General features: G+C 40.8%; 1 protein-coding gene across 3 annotated transcripts in view; it reads left to right on the top strand.

Annotated features, from left to right (window-relative positions):
• Positions 1–17,110, top strand: part of limd2 (LIM domain containing 2) — a 65,202-nt gene that overhangs the window by 15,975 nt on the left and 32,117 nt on the right. The window contains exon 1 of one of the 3 annotated variants that reach the window (XM_048614491.1): positions 1,851–1,950. The exons of the other annotated variants lie outside the window; for them this stretch is intronic. The gene's annotated coding sequence lies outside the window, so the exon portion shown is untranslated. Of the gene's footprint in view, positions 1–1,850; positions 1,951–17,110 lie in introns of those variants that run through there. 3 annotated transcript variants of the gene reach the window in all.

Raw genomic sequence — 17,110 nt, 5'->3', positions numbered from 1 at the left:
ACACAGCAGGCCAAGCAGCATCAGAGGAGCAGGAAAGCTGACGTTTCAGGTCTGGACCCTTCTTCAGTAAAAGGGTCCAGACCCAAAGTGTCAGCTTTCCTTCTCCTCTGATGCTACTTGGCCTGCTGTGTTCATCCAGCTCGACACCTTGTTATCTCATATAACTTGTGGTTCTGTTGGAGTTACTCTGTATGAGTGCTGATGTGTCCTGTTTCACATTGATTTACCCAAACATAGTTCTTTCAAAGCAACAAAAACTTGTCAAACATGTTTTCATGCAGACTGTACTCACTTATAATCCCAAAGAGTGGTTAAGACACAAAATCAGTCCTGACCTCTGCTTTTGATTGCTCCCGAGCAATTCTTGTTGGCAAGATTTGGCTATTGAATTATAGCAAGATTGGGCCATTGAATCTATCCTAGCCAAGGGATAACACCCTCTAGGGAAGGTGAGGAAATAAATTTAGTATCCAATAACATTTTCAAAAATATGCCATGTAAAACCGTGGCAGAAACTTGCTAACCTCCTTGGTAACATTGACATTAACAACACAAATACCACATCACTGCAAGCTGCAGTGCTTTGAAAACAAGCTGCTGCCACAACTTTGTGTGATGGTAAACAGGAAGCTGGTTTGACTTTGATAAGTTATAAGAAGATGATACAAAATGAAAAATGCTGTTGAGTTGAAAAGGAAGTCAATAAGTGGTTTGATGGAAACTTGTTGACGTGTTTTACCTATTAAGGAATTGCTTTGCAGACTCGTTGCCTCTGACAGTCCTTCTCGATTCATTGCTTGACTTCAATGCTTTTTCTCTCTTTAACGATGCATACTTTAAAGAACTTCTTGATTTAAATAAACTACTTGATGATAAGTAATTTTACAAAATTCTGGGAACGTGCTTTGCTCTATCTTCCTTTAATTTTAAGTTGGCATATAATGGTATATTTTGGAAATCTGCACTTCAGGATTCCCCTGCTGGGAATGTTCACTAGGAAATCTGAATTGGAAGACCTTTGGACATTGAAGGACTTACTTTCTCACTTTCAATGTCCCATTGGTTATGAGGGAGAAAAATTAGCCAGATTTCTCATTCCAGTGTTGTTGATGAGTTTCTATGCATGTAGATGGTAGGTAAGACCTGAGTAGGTTTGACTGTTTTTAAACCACCCTTGCTTCACCAGCCTTCTCATCTTATCTCTGGAATCTGCAGCATTATGACAGCATGTTCTTGCATAAAGAACAAGAAGAAAGAAATTGCATTTATATATCATGACTTGTAGGGATAATGTGAAGTATAATGTAAGATAAGTTTGCACATTCTCCCAGTGTCTGTGTGGGTTTCCTCCGGATGCTCCGGTTTCCTCCCACAGTTCAAAGATGTGCAGGTTAGGTGGATTGGCCGTGGGAAATGTAGGGTTACAGGGATGGGCAGGGGGGTGGGTCTGGGTGAAATGCCCTTCAGACTTGATGGGCTGAATGGCCTGCTTCCACGCTGTAGGGATTCTATGATAGGACAGTAGCCAGTTTAGATACAGCAAGGCCCCAAAATACAATGTTTTTCCTTATGTAGTCGTGATTGGAAAAAAAACACGTTAATTAGCGATCCTCACTTTGCCTTGAAAAGGTGATGACAGACCCCTGAAGGCTTGTCAGCGGTGTTATCATGTTAAGCCTTTGCTTAAGGATCATACATATTTCCGTGGTCTGGAATCCCATATAGACCAAACTGGGTAAGGGTGGCAGATTTTCTTCCCTAGTGGTCGTTAGTAAATCAGATGGGTTTTTACAACAATCCGTCAATTATATAAATCACCATTATTGATACTAGCTCTTTACTCATCAACAGTATTTAAATTTGCAAGCTGCTGTGGTGGGATTTGAATACCTGCGCTTGATTACCAGTCCTGTGACGTAACTACAAAGCTACATTCCCATATAGGGCCAGGTAATGTATTTTAATGATTTTATTTGAGAGATAAATATGGGCCAGGGCTCCAGGGAGAACTACATCATCTGTTCTTAAAATTGGTGCTGTGGGATTCTTTGCATGCAACTGAGAAGGCAGATGGACTCTTGATATACCATATCACCTGAAAGATAGCACCTCTGACCATGCAGTACTCACTCAGTACTGGAATTCCACCTTACGTGTGACAAATGACCTGGAGGATGCCTTGTAAGTTGAAGTGGGTTAATGGGCCGAAGAGTGGCAAACGGAATTTAATTTGGATAAATGGAAGATATTGCATTTTGGTTTTAAAAAAAACAAAGACAATACTTTTTCAATTAAAAGTAGGGCCTTGGATAGTGTTGTAGAACAGAGAAACCTAGGGGTTCTGGTACATAATTTTTTGAAGTTTGCATCACATGGTGGTTAAGAAAGCATTCGCAAGCTTACCTTCACTGCCCAGACCTTTAAGTATCGGAGTTGGGATGTCATGTTTTGGTTGTATGGGACATTGATGAGGCCTCTTCTAGAGTACTGTGTCTAGTTCAGGTCTCCCTATTATAGGAAGGATATTATTAAATTGGAGAGGGTTCAGAAAAGATTTACCAGGATTTTGTTGGGAATGGAGGATTTGAGTTATAAGGGGAGGCTGGATAGGCTGGGACTTTTTTTAATGGAGCTTAGGAGTTTAAGAGGTGACCTCATAGAGGTTTATAAAATAATGGAGGGTATAGATTGAGGTGAATGGCAGATGGTTTTTTTTTCCCCCTAGGATGGGGGATTGCAAGACAAGGGGGCATATTTTTAAAATGAGAGGAAAAAGATTTTTAAAAAGACATGAACAGCAATTTTATTTTATACAGAGTGGTTCAGTGCGGAATGAACTTCCGGAGGAAATGGTGGATGCTGGTACAGTTACCATGTTGAAAAGACATTGAGATAAGTACATGAATATGAAAGGTTTGGAGGGATATGGGCCAAGCACAGACAGGTGGAACTAGTTTAGTTTGGGATTATAGTTGGCATGGACTGGTTGGACCGAAAGGTCTATTTCCGTTCTGTGACTCTGACTCTAACCAGGAAGAACTGAGCGACAGTGTGATTACAAATGGAGTTAGAACAGAAGAGGAAGGAAAATAATTAATATGGAGTAGTGCACCATAGGCCAGGGCAACAGTGAAGGATACCAGAGGCCAGGGAGTGCTACTCCTGTAAAGGCCAAATGGTTGTGGAAAAATATGAGAAAATAACTAAACAAAATAAAATGTTGGAGTTTGGATAAAGTTAAAGATGGCAAATTAAGGAATTCAGTGACTTTCTTGAGCTGGGTTTAGTGAGGAATGTCATGTTGCTCTCTGCACAACTCATTACAAAGTTTACTTTGAACTGATTTGTTTAGGTAGTTTAATCTATTTTAGGCATCTCTACTGGATTTCTTATCTGGATATCTGGCTGCAGATCCCCAGATAAACAGCTTATTACAACACTGCTCAACATTGTGGGAGTACACAGTGTTTATTTCTACAAAAGCATGGTGTGATGTACATGTGGATTTAAGGTCGCAAAGTGGAGTTGAGACAAAGGTCAACCTGATCTAACTGAATGCTATGAGGAGCTGAATGGACACTCTGGTTCCTATGTAGAAACTGCCCATTATCATTTACATTGTTTGATCCAATACCAACTTTATTCCTGGACATGGACACAACGATAGTTCCCCACTTATCTTACACCTTTACTATCAGAAATAGACAACTGTTATTGCAGATGATGCTTTAAATGCTACTCCATTTCATTGATTTTTTTTGTCTAGTTTCACTCTTGTTGGATCACTTAGTCAGATTGTTGCCACAGGGGATTTCCAGACAGTATTGGCTAATGGACATCATCCCAGAACTTCTTTGAAACTATTACCACACACCATAGTAACTGAATGCCTCATTCCTCTTCCACCATTCAAATAGATCATGGGTTGTATCTCAATTCCATCTACCTGCCTTTGCTCCTCATCCATTGAGATAATGGCTGAACAGATATCTTAGTCTTGATGAATCCACCATCTTTGAGTTAGTATATTGTAGATTTCTGTGTGTTTCTGTGGAGAAATGTTTTGTGGATTACACTTTTAAATGACCAAGTGTTAGTTTTTGTCTTTTTCTTTATTCTGATATTTCAAAATGTCAGAATTTGCAGATGATGTAAAATTTGAAAGTAGTGAACAACTTCAACAGGACATAGACCAGCTCCTAGAGTGAACAGACATGTTCAGTGCAGAACATGTAATTAAAGGTTATGGGAAAAAGGCAGGAAAGTGGAGTTGAGGATTATAATGAATGTTGATTATGATGATTAAAGAATGGGAGAGCAGAATCAATGGGTGGAATGGCCTACTTCTGCTCCTACATCTTATTGTCTTACTATGATCTTAATCTTGGAACCCGAGGCTGCATGTGCATTGATCTTTGAAAGTGATGGGACATAGTGAGAAAGTTGTTCAAAACTGTTCAGTTCATAAACAGAGATACTGAATACAAAAGCAGGAAAGTTAGGCTGAACCTTTATAAACCATGCTTTGTCAAAGCTGGAATATTGCATCCAGCCTGATCACTACACTTTAGGAAGAATGTGAAAGGCTGCAGACCAGGGTTACATGGATCCAGAGGTGATTTTAGCTGTGAGGTTAGATTGGAGAAGTTGTGGTTATTCTGCTTGGAGCAAAGGAAATTGAGGAGAGATTTGTTTGAGAAGTGGAAGACTCCGGACAGGTTTGGATGTGGTTAGCTGCTGGTACAAAGACTACAAAACACTGGTTTAAGGTTTTGGATAATGATGTAGGGGGAATGTGACGAACAATCTTTTTACGTAGCATGTGATATGAGGGATTTTACTGCCCATGATGGTGATTGAAATGGAGGCAATCTATGATTTCAAAAGAAAATTGGATGCAGACTTGAAAGAAATAAGCTTTTGGGGAGACTGGGATAGAGCAGACAGCTGGCACTAGTTTGATTTGTTTTATGGGGAGCAGGCATAAACTGACGGACTCCTATGTTGTAAATGGCTGTGCGCGGGAATGTGATGTGTTACATTTTGACAAGAAGAATGAGGAGAAGCAATATAAAATGTATGATACAATTCTAAAGTATGTGCTGTATTAGAGGGACCTGAGATTACATCTGTACAAATTGTTGAATGTGGCAGAGCAGCTCGGAACAGTGGTCAAAAAGGCGCGTCAGATCGTGGGCTTTATTAAATTAGGCATAGAATACAAAAGCAATTACATTACTGTGAACCTTTATAAAATATTGCTTCAGCCTCAACGGGATGACAGTATTCACAGGGATAGTATGCCTCAGGGCACCATATTTTCAAGAAGTATGTGATTGAGAGTGCAAAGAAGATGAGAATGATTCCAATGGTTCCTTTGATTGGCTAGAGAACCTGAAACTGTTCTCTTTAGAAAAGGTTTAGAGGAATTTGATAGAGGCATTCAAAATCCTGAGGAGTGCGAACAGAGTAGATAGGGAGCAATTGTTCCCATTCATGGAAGAGTCAAGAATCAACAGACACCGATTCAATGTAAATGGTAAGGAAAATGTAAGGCAATGTAAAGTTTTTTTTTTATATGAAGCATGTGGTTAGGATCTGAATGCACTGCCTGAGAATCTGGTGAAGGCAGAGTCAAAAATGTCTGTCGAAAAGGAATTGGATAATTATTTGAAGGAAAAGTCATGGTGGAAAGGCAGGGGAGTGGAATTAGCTGCATTGCTCTTACAGAGAGCCAGCATGGACATGTAAGCCAAATGGCCTTCTATTATACTTCAACCATTCCCTGAAATGCAACTGCATAGCTAAATGTTTTATTCAACTACAGGAGTTGGTGTCCGGGAATGAGGTACACATTATATCTACCAGTTGCTGTAGGGCTGGTTTTGGGAGCGAGTGTACATGACACCCACACTTACTATTTGGGATTGGTGGTGGGGGATTGAGTAAACATTTTGCTCTGGTGGCTGATGTTAACTTTTAGCAAAGATGATTTTGCCAGCAAATAGATTAAAAAATGCTTTGATTGGGAGGATCTGAGAAGCAGCTATAAAACTGCTTTAGTTTCACTGTACAGGGACAACTGCTATCAGATAATTGGCAATAAGCCCAGCCTCAGACACCTTGATGTACAGGTGTTAAGAGCCTTTATGTAAACTATTTGCATGAAGCATGATTAATATTCCTCGTAAGATGCAAATTCTTGAGTTATTTAGCTTTTTTTAAAAGGGTTTCATTTCCACATTTGTATAATGAAGCTAATCTACACTGTTGGACAAAGGGCTTGATTGGGCATTGATTTTTAACTACTTAGCTTTATCTGTAGAGACTACCTATTCCCATGACTGAAGGAATGCTCCCCTGCACTTGTATAGAGGATTGACAGGGAGATCACAGGAGCTGAGGGCGAGTTCTTTGTAACAAGGAAATGTACTTGGAAGTCTTGTGGTCCAATAACATCTTTCCTGCTAGCCTTTGAGTTAAAACAGCCGGCTAGCTGATGATGTTGGAGCCCGATCTGACTTTCTATTGATGCCCCTCTCACCAAGTGCAGGATGACTCGGGATCTCTCTCTTCACAGTTCAAAATGTTAGCTATTGAGTTAAGAGTCCTCTGGGGTAACTGTTGCTGACCCGGTACTGGGGTCAATCATGGTTCAGGGTGTAGGACTCTTGCCTATGAGTTAGATGGTTGAGGATTCAATCTTTATCTAGAGATTTAACCACAAAATCCAGGCTGATTGTCCAGTGAGGGAGTGTTGCATTGTCAGAGGAGCTGTTTATTTTTAATGAGCTTCCATATGTTTGACAGAATAATACTTTGAACATCACAAATAGGGCATTCACCCCAACTACTGTATGCCATACTGCATCCCACCATCGTTAATGTAACCCTATCATCATATTCTTCTATTTCTGTCACTATTTAGCATTGTCCTGAATGCTTTGATGCTATTAATTGTTACTAAATGTTAAACTGAGGCCCCATCTGTTTCTTAGGTGATTGCAAAGCTTCGATGGATGTTCTCCCTAGTGGCTTGGCTAATATTTATCACTCATTCAGCATCACTCAAAATGAATTATCAAGTCATTTATCTCATTGCTGTTTGTGAGAAATCGCTCTGTTTCTGACATTACAACAGCCACTGTACTTTGGAACTACCTAATACAGCGATCTGAAGTTCCTTGAAGTTGTTAAGAGGTTGCAGTGGTACATGATTGAACACTACAAAATTGGGTTGACTAGTAACTGGCTGTGGACAAGGTTGTATTTATTGTCTATCCCTGCTTACCTGTCTGTGGGGAGCAGTGTAGGAATCACATGCAGGCTTGACTGGGGAGTAACGATGAGCTCCCTTCTCTGATGAACATTAGTGAACCCATTACATTGTCACAGTTGTTTTTTAATTTCTGGTGGAACCTCTCAAACAACCAGACTCAATTCTGTTTTGCAACCTGTAGGGGTGGATTTCTCGTCCAGCACCACAGCCACTTCATTACCTCACTAATATCATGTTGCTTCAATCAACAACGAGATTTTCAGGATCTTCAACAGACACTTCATTCCCCCATGCCACTCTGATGATGAGTATTTTGGGCTGTTTCTACTGATGCCAGCCTATTCTTTAAATATGGCTTGGCACCTTCAGATGATCAGCAGGCAGCTCTCCTGATCACTGCCATGCTCTGTTCTATACCCAAAATCAAAAGGAACAATAGAATCCGTGACAATCAGCACCTGTTCGTTGCTCACCCTCTTTCCTACAACTCAAAGATTTACTTTATGTCTACAAAGCAGAAGACCACTCTGACCCAGAAAATAGGAAAACAAACAGTGAAAACCTGTAAAATAAAATTCAGTAAAACTCAGAAATGAACATACCAGAGTTCCATTTTGAAATATACAAGACAAGCTAGTACAGGGGGTTCTGCTATAACGCAATAATTGTGTTCCTGCACAACATCGCATTATAGAAAATAACGGGGCCCATGGGAAAAGCAGGGTTATGGGCAGACCACCAAAAAATGTCACTCAAAAGCCTAACACAAAGGACAGCACAGTTTGAATAAATGTTTAATTCATATCTAATAATGAAATAAAAGTAAATTTAACACCTTATCTTGAAAAAAATGTCAAGGTAACTTGATGGGGGAGGAGGTTTCGAGGTTGTTCTGTTGTTAATGCAGGGGCTGAGGGTCATTATCATCATCACCTTCGGGTGCAGTTGTCGTTGCAGGGTTAGGGCAAAAAATAGTTAATCCAGAATTAGATAGTTGTGATTCATTGTCTTCTGACTGTTTCTTGGGGGTTGGCTTAAAAAAGATATCCAGTTTTTGCTGCTTTGCCCTTTTTCTTTTTTTAATGAAGAAGCTGTTCATAGGGTGCCAAATAAGATCTTATTCCACGAACTGCTACCCTGCTGCATTCTGCATTGTAAATGTTGTCCTCTAAGAGCTGCAACTGCTTCTCAATTTCCCTCAGGAAACAGAAGTGGAAAGCTTTCGAGGTGCTGCATCCTGGACTTCATCTTCTTCAGCTCCAGCTTCCACTTCCCCCTCGGTGTCAGCTGTAGAGAGCTCTTCACAGTGGGACTCAAGCAGCTCTTCAACATCCTCACTCTCCAGTCCTTCAAATCCAACTTGCTTTGCAAATCAACACAATGTTCTTTGAGAGCTCCTCTGACAGACCAAAGCCTTTAAAATCTTGAAAAAAATCTGGAAGAATCTTCCACCAAACTGCATGCGAGCAGTCCTTACTGACATCACACCAGGCCTCCATGATAATGTCAATTGCATTCTTGAGGCTGCAATCAGCCTTTTAAGTGTGCACCTTAATTAATAAGCTTTAAAAGGTGCTATTGCACTCAACTAGTGAGTTTGCGTTATAGCCAACACAAATTCGCAACTTAGAAATAGCGTTCCCCTATTCGTCGTGATGTGTTATAACCGATCCGCGTTGCTGGAACACGCATTTTAGCAGAACCCCCTGCATCAAGGTTCAGCAGGTAACAGGCAAGGTAATGGACTGTTGGCCTTTATTTTGAAGGCAATGCAATTTAAAAAATAGAGAATAAAAATAAAATAGTGAGGAAATTTGAAATAAAAACAGAAAATGCTGGAGAAACTCAGCAGGTCTGGCAGTATCTGTGGAGAGAGAAACAGAGTTTACGTTCCAAGTCTGATATGACCCTTCTCCAGTGCAAGACCTGCTGAGTATTCCCAGCACTTTTACAAAAATGGGTAAGTCCTCTAAAACTGTACAAGCCACTAGTTAGACCATGGCTGAAATACTGTGAACACTCCTGGTCCCTTATTCAAGGAAACATATTGGAGGCGGTGCAAAAATGTGCACTAGGTTGATCCCGGATATGATGGGATTGTCTTATGAGGAGAAGTTGGGTAGGTTAGGCCTGTACTCATTGGAGTTTAGAAGAATGAGGGGTGACCTATTGAAATATATAAAATTGATGCAGAGAGTTTGCTTCCCCTTGTGGGAGAGTGTAGAACCAGAGGGTATAATTTCAGAGTAAGGGGTTGCCCATTTAAATCAAAAAATTAGGAAGAATTTCTTCTTTCAGGGGCTCGTGAATCTGTGGAATTCTTTACCAGAGAGGACTTTCAGAGGCTAGGCTTTAAGTAAATTCAAGGCTGAGAATGACTGATTTTTAACCAGTAAGGAAGTCGAGGGCTTAGGGGAAGACAGGAAAGTGGAGTTGAAAATTATCTGATCAGCCATGATCGCATCAAATAGTGGAGCAGACTTGATGGGCCAAATAGCCTACTTCTGCTCCTCCATCTTAGATTCTTACAATATGTGTCACAGTTTTATTGTCTTTTCCTTGCTTCCCACTGCTTCTCTACATCGTAGGTCACAGATTTAAGTTAGTTTCAACATCTCAGCTTATACACTAGTGATACTGACACATACATAACAAATTTTAGTCTTCGTGAAAAAACAACTGAACATACAGTGATAAAACCTGGTCAGCATGGACGAGTCTGTTTCCGTGCTGTATGACTCTATGATTCTATGACTATAACACATTTAACAACATCTGTAGGACACCTCTACTGAAAGTAGCTCATGGGAGAAAATACTGAGGTAGAAGTCAAAATGGGGAACTAGCTTAAAAGGCGCAATGGGCTGTAAGACCTGTGCCTATCATTTTTTAACGTTACACTGTTCCAACTATTATATGTAAAAGATGTTGTAAATATATCCTGTTTGGAAACTGCTACAATCTTATGATTCAAGGAACAGATTTTCAAAGTATGTTATTTAAAAAAAAAACAATTTTACATACAACTGGCTATCTCTATACCAGGTAGACAATCAGTTTTATAGCCCAGTAGTATGTTGAAATTGTACTGAGGTGATCAGAACAATTTTCCTGACTTCTATTGGGCATGAATTGAGGGTGGGTTACAATGAGTACCTGCCCATCTTGCTGACTGATGCTGAAAATTCAGCAACATAAACATGGAATCTGGAATTCTGAAATGATGCCTGACAATGAATCAAACATACTAAAGGCTGTAAAACTGCATCACATCAAAGCACATAGCCGGTATGGACCTGATTCTACAACTCCATTGGAATATTCTCATCTCTATACATTGTGCAGGAATGTTGATCCAACCATAACATTTCCCAGCTAATTAGCGGGGTGCTCACGCGAATTTATTTAAGGAATGAGACCTCCAGCATTGAATTGAAAATTGATTTATTGTATCTAAGTTGGTGAGTTTGTGGCTTGCTTGTTCACAGGGCAGTGGGAACAATATTTGAAGGTAAGATTGGAGGAAGGACAGTAAAACATCAATTCTCTTTTCCTCACTGTCTCTCTCACACATTAAATGCTGGCTACAAAGAAACTAAAGTTTATATACAGGCAGCCTGATTCCCTATAGAGCTGAGCCCACAGATTCAAACTATTCCATAATTTACAACAGGCTCTGGAAATGCATTTTACCATGTGCCTGTTTGGATGTTTTTGAGCCCGAGACATTTACCATACAAAAACATAAACAGGCTGTTTATGAAGAATCAGCTAGTCTCTAAGGACTTGCTGAGCCGGTAACTTCCTTGGCACTTGGTATCTTTTGTCCCAGCTCACAGGAGTCATGGTAGAATACCCTCAAGTCATTGCTCATTAACTCTTACAGTGCTGACTTCCCTTTCCAGAATGCAAAATGCTTGCTCTGAATTCCTAATGCTAAAATGCTATAAATGGTCATTCCCTAACCTATGCTGAGTTAGCTATTGGCCAGGTTGACAGTAAATAAGTTAAAATTGAAACCAGTACACCCAGAATGGGGAAGGAAATGAAACCTCAGGGTTACTGTGCTTGATGCTAATCCATTTCTTGTGCATGTGGGGAGAACTGAATTCAGCTATGAATTCTCTGACTGTCACTGCTGCCTTTTAGCCAGCACAAGTACAGCAAATGTTTTAATATTAATCATAAGAATAAAGGCACAGTGGGTTAACACAGAAGTAAAAAATGCAGAAGCTGACAACTTAAAATTAAATCAGAAAATGCTGGAGGCATTTAGCAGATCTGGCAGCATCTGTGGAGTGAGAAACCAGTGACCTTTCATCACATCATCGATCTGAAATGTTAATTATATTTTTTTTCTCCACAGTGTGGTAGCATTTTGTGAGGCACAGCTTTTTTTGTTCTTTCATGGAGTATATTGCTAGCAAGGCCACCATTTGTTGCTCATCCCTAATTGCTTTTGAGAAGGTGGTGGTGAGCTGCTATCTTGAACTGCTGCTGTCTAAGTGTTATAGGTACACTGATAGTGCTGCTGGAAGGAAGTTTGACCCAGTGACAGTGAAGTAAAGGTAATATAGTTTAAAGCCAGAATCACAGAAGGTGCACAAACAAGCTATTTGGCCCATCATGTCTGCATTACTCTCCAAATGAGCAATTTAGTGCTATTCACTTGCCTTTTCTTTTATCCTTGCACATTATTTTCTTTTAAATAGTCACCAAGTGCCCCCTTGAATTTCTCAAATGAACCTGCCTCCATCACATTTCCCGGCAGTGCATTCGACCCAAACCACTTCTTGTGTGAAAGTTTTTTTCTCACAAGTTCAGTTCAGCATAACCTCAGGATGGTACGTGGCTTGGAGGGAAACTTGCAGTTGGCAGTGTGTCTACTGCCCTTGCCCCTCTACTTAGAGTTCACACATTTGGAAGGTGCTGCCGATGGAGCCTTGGTGAGTTAATGCAGCGCATCACCCATCTCTTTCACACTGCTGTCATATTGAAGAGGGGGAATAAATATTTCAGTAGGTGGATGGGATACAGATCAAGTGGACTGCTTTGTCCTGCATAATGGTAAGCTTCTTGAGTATTTAAATAGTTGTTTGCTAATACAGAACTCGCATATTGCTGAAATAAGACATACCTTTGTGAAAACTTTTAGTCTTGCACTTGTCAGGACAATCCACAAGGAGACCAATTCAAGGGCGTAAAAAACTCCTTTTATGTTGCATGAGAAGAGACTTCTGATTGGTTGGCAAGTGGACACTGGTTAGAGGCACTGTCGTGGAAAAAAAACTAAACAAGACAGATTGACTTTGACTCTGATTGGTCAGAACATTGTCCCAAAAAATTAAACAGTGACTGGTATTACTTATCTTGTTCAGTTGAAACAGGCACAGTGTGTTTACATGTTCTTTCTATCTGAAGAGAACAGGGTCCTGTGTACTGAAATATGCAGCTTCCAATACATGCAAGTGCACCACACTGCTGTCTGACTGATGATCCAAAATTGGTTGTTAGCATAATTCTTTCCATGCGCAGAATTATTCAACAAATGTCATTGAACTAGAGAATTACATGTAATGTTAGACACTGTGATGTAGGTTTTGCAAGCTCGGGTGGTTGGGAATGGTTAGTACCTTAGTTACAAACAGCCGAAGGGATATATACTGTTGATACAATCTGCCTGTCCAGAGTTAGCATACCTAGCATCACATAAATTCATAAATCACATTACTCATTGTGTGATACAAGTAGTTCTCCCATAATGTGACAATTGCATTCTTGAGTGACCTCATGCTATAGAAAATCACGCTGTAGAAAATTGCTATACCTGTACAGCAGAAAGTTTGCGTTTTTCAAACAGCGCCCACTATTCAACGGTCACGTTACAGCCAATTCGCGTTAACGAAACGCGTGTTATAGCAGAACTACCTGTAGGCAGAAAGGTCGTCTTGGCTTGACGGCAGTATCCTGCCAATGGCGAGCACCACTTGCATTGCTACTGCAGAGTAGCATGCTAAACTAGTTTCACCTGTTGCTAAAACATTTGAAATTCCTTACCCTTCCAGGGTGATCTGATTTAGAGTTGACACTTTTGAGGACAGAGTGTCCACTTTAGGGCCTTTCATGAGCTTGTGTGATATACAACAAGAAACTGTCTGATCTGGGTGGCCATTATCCAACCCTAATCCGTGTGACACTTTGCCATTGTCTCTCAGACATAATGAATATCGTGGTAATAAGACTAAACTAGTCATCCAGAAACCCAGGCTAAATGCTCTGTTCAGATCCTACCATGCCAGTTGGTGAAATTTAAATTTGATTCAAAATCTGGAATTAAAAGCTAGCCGTATAACCCCTGTCAATTGTTGTAAAAACCCATTCACTAATGTCCTTCAGGGAAGGAACTGCCATCCTCACTTGGTCTGGCCTTAATGCGTCTCCAGACCCACAACAATGTGGTTGACTCTCAAATTTCCACTGGGTATTTAGGGATGGATAATAAATGCCTAGCCAGTGACAGTCACATCCCATGAATCAATTAAAACTAAATTCAACTAGAGGAAGAAGGGTAGCAGATAATATAGTAACATCACCGTCTGCAAGTACTCCTCTAAGCCATTTAAAGTCCAGATTGAAAATATCACTGTTCCTTCAGTGTTGTTGGGCCAAAATCCTGGAACACTCTCCCTAATGGCATTGTGGGGCTAGGCTACAAATGGAATGCAGCGGTTCTAGAAGGCAGCACATGATAACTATTTCCCAAGGGCAACTTGGGATGGGCAATAAATGTGGCCATTCCATGAGTAAATAAAAACGCTGTTATTTGCAGCCATGCTGAAATATCAGTAATGTCAGGATGCCAACCATGCCTACAGCTTTTGCAGGAGCCAGTACTTTCAGGCATTTCTGATTTCATGCTGAATGAATTAAACAGTTGAAGGTTAGCATCTGTGATGCAAGGGACCTCAGTAGGAGGCCTAGATGTATCATCCACTTGGCACTTTGTCGAAGAGAGTTGCAACGGCTTCAGCCTTGTCTTTTTATAGAATCATACAGTTGTACAGCACAGAAACAGACCCTTCAGTCCAACTTATCCATGCCAACCAGATATCCTAAACTAATCTAGTCCCATTTGCCAGCATTTGACCCATATCCCTCTAAACCCTTCTTATTCATGTACCAATCCAGATGACTTTTAAATGTTGTAATTGTACTAGCCTCCACCACTTCCTCTGGCAGTTCATTCCATATATGCACCACCCTCTGTGTGAAAAATTGCCCCTTATGTCCCTTGCTTATCTTTACCCTCTCACATTAAACCTGTGCCCTCTAGTTTTGGACTCCCCTACCTTGGGAAATAGACCTTGGCTATTCACCCTATCAATGCCCCTCATGATTTTATAAACCTCTGTAAGGTCATCCCTTTTGTGTTGATACGCTGTGCACTCCCATTGGTGAAGAGGAGGTCTTTGTGGAGCTTCCTCCTCTGGATAGTTGTTTAGTTACATACAATTTATGTAGAAGGACTACAGAGCTTAAATCTAATATATTTGTAGAATTGATTGGCTCTGTTTTGTTTTTATTCCTTTGCTGATTGTGGGCATCACTAGCTAAGCCAGCATCTATTACCCTTCACTAATTACCCTAGAGCAGGTGGTAGTGAGTCCCCTTTTGAAACGCTGCAGGTCTTGAGGTGTAGCAACACCGACAGTGCTGTTGGTAAGGGAGTTCCACATTTTTGACCAGTGACTGTGAAGGAAGGGTGATAGGGTGGTGTGTGATTTGGAGGTGGTGGTGTTCTCATGTACCTGCTGCCTTCGTCCTTCAAGATGATAGAGCTAATGAGTTTGGAAGGTGCTGTCAGAGGAGCCTTAGTGAGTTGTTACAGTGTATCTTGTAGATATACACATTGCTGCCACTATGTTTTGATAGTGAAGTGTGTGAACAGTGAATACAGTGGAAGGCATGACAATCAAGTGGGCTGCTTTGTTCTGGATGATGTCAAGCTTCTGAAGTGTTCTTGGAGCTGCACGTCCAGGCACGTGGAGAGTATTGTATCGCAATCGGATTGTCCCTTGTAAATGGTGGTTAGTTTTGTGGGTTTCTAGCTGCAGAATTCCTAGACTTTGCACAGTGGCAGTGTCCCACAACAAGATGAAGGATATTATCAATGTGGATACAGGACTTCATCTCCACAAGGCTGTAATGGCTACTTCAACTGACACTATCATGGACAAATGTATCTAATATACTGGTGAGGACGAGGTCAGTTAGAATTTTCTCTCCATTGTTTCTGTCACCACTTGTTGAAGCCCTTTAGAGTTCAATCAGTGGCGTGCTACCGAATCAATCTGGGTGATGGACACTGAAGTCACAACTACAGTACATTCTATGCCCTACCCACCCTCACTGCTTTTTCCAAATGGTCTGACTCAACCACTTTTGCAGGCAGTGAGTTCCAGGCTCCTACCTCCCACTAGGTGAAATATTTCTGATCAAATCTATTAGCCTTCTACCTCTTACTTTGAAGTCTATTCCCCTGGTTATTGACCCCACTATTAATGGAAAAACAATGCCATACTATCCAACCTGACTATGCCCCTCATAGTCTTAAACATGTCCATCATGTCTTCACCCGCCCCCCCCAACCTTTGCTGTTCTAAGGAAAACAACCAGTCTTTCTAATCTGTTGGTGGTATAGTGGTGATGTCACTGGACCAGCGCTCTAGAATGGTCAATTTTTTGGTGACATGGGTTCGAATACCACCTTAGCAGATGCTGAGATTTGAATCCAATTAAAATTCTGGAATTAAAAGTTGGCCTAATGATGGCCCTGTAACCACTGTCAATTTGTCATAAAAATCCATCTGGTTCACAAATGTCCCTTGGAGAAGGAAATCTGCCATCTTTACCTGGTTTGGCCTACAGTTGACTCCAGACTCAGCAATGTGGGCAATAAATGCTGGCCTAGGCAGTGACACTCAAAATCCCATGAACAAATAAAAAATAATCAGAGCCTCCAGCTCAGGTAGTATCCTTGTAAATCTCCTCTGCGCACTCTCTCATGCAACCACAAGTCTACTTGGTTCTAATGAATTGACAGGTTCACAACAACATTACTAAAACTAGTTTTAAATTCCCAGATTTTTCAGTTTACTAATCAATTGAATCAATTAACTGAATTTAAATTCCATTCTGGATTATTAGTCAGGCAACATCACTGTATTCTCCCATCCTCACCGTTCATTCCAGTCGAATTATGTAGAATCCCTATAGTGCAGAAAGAGGCCATTCAGCCCATTGAGTCCGCACCAACCCTCCAAAGAGAATCTATCTCCCTGCATATTACCATGACTAATCCACCGAATCTGCACATCCCCGGACACTATGGGGCAATTTAGCATGGCCAATCCAATTACACTGTGGGGGGAAACCCATGCAGACATGGGGGAGAACATGTAAACTTCACACAGAGAGTCACCCAGGGCTAGAATTGAACCTGGGTCCCTAGTGCTGTGAGACAGCAGTGCTAACCACTGAGCCACCCATTTATCAGATATCGATCAGAAGCAGAAGCCTGAATGGGCACCAAGTCAATTTGTGACATTTTATGACTCTCAGGTGGATCGACACTTCCTGGTTTATAAAGCAAAGAAAGGCTAAGATTTAAAGGGATTAAGCAGGTTGCTGACATAAGCCTAACACTATTCCATTGTTGTAATTTTGCCACTTAATTCAGATGGTGTCACTAGATCTGTTGTATTTAAACTAACTTTTTGAGTACTGTTTCCCTGCAGTAACTGATATTCAGTCTATAATCTGATCAGTTAT

The sequence above is a fragment of the Rhincodon typus genome, chromosome 30 (assembly GCF_021869965.1).
Source record: "Rhincodon typus isolate 14 chromosome 30, sRhiTyp1.1, whole genome shotgun sequence".
In the NCBI taxonomy this organism is placed as follows: domain Eukaryota; kingdom Metazoa; phylum Chordata; class Chondrichthyes; order Orectolobiformes; family Rhincodontidae; genus Rhincodon; species Rhincodon typus.
Note: the sequence above shows the minus strand (reverse complement) of the source record. Positions and strands in the feature narration are given on the sequence as shown.